This window comes from Penaeus monodon, chromosome 15, assembly GCF_015228065.2.
Source record: "Penaeus monodon isolate SGIC_2016 chromosome 15, NSTDA_Pmon_1, whole genome shotgun sequence".
Classification (NCBI taxonomy): Eukaryota; Metazoa; Arthropoda; class Malacostraca; order Decapoda; family Penaeidae; genus Penaeus; species Penaeus monodon.
In genome coordinates, this window is record NC_051400.1 from 7,439,920 (window position 1) to 7,440,245 (window position 326).

The 326-nt window shown below is 35.0% G+C and overlaps 1 protein-coding gene across 1 annotated transcript in view; it reads left to right on the plus strand.

The window, feature by feature from the left end:
* The window catches only part of LOC119581721 (neurogenic locus notch homolog protein 1-like), a gene marked incomplete in the record, with an annotated part of 24,689 nt that overhangs the window by 5,052 nt on the left and 19,311 nt on the right, over positions 1–326 (plus strand).

The window sequence follows — 326 nt, forward strand, 5'->3', positions numbered from 1 at the left end:
CTTGCGTGCGTATGTGACTAAATCGTGTTCATATTTTGTGTGTGTTTACATGTAAGCAACCTTAGGGTATGTGCGTGTTTCCATGAGTCAGTCGCTCTCTCCTAACTTTTAGCACATCCATATTTATGCCAAAAAGTATGTTCGCAGAAACAGCTTTAAATACATATGCAAAAGTACCGAATCGTTAGAAATGTTAGACTTTTAAATGAAAAAAGGAAAAGGTTGCTGACTTTCCCCTCTCCAGATTATACAGTTATAGAACGGAGTCAAAATTCAAAATTATTCGCTCGTTTTCTAGTTCGTTATTTTTTATCTTTCTATAAAAG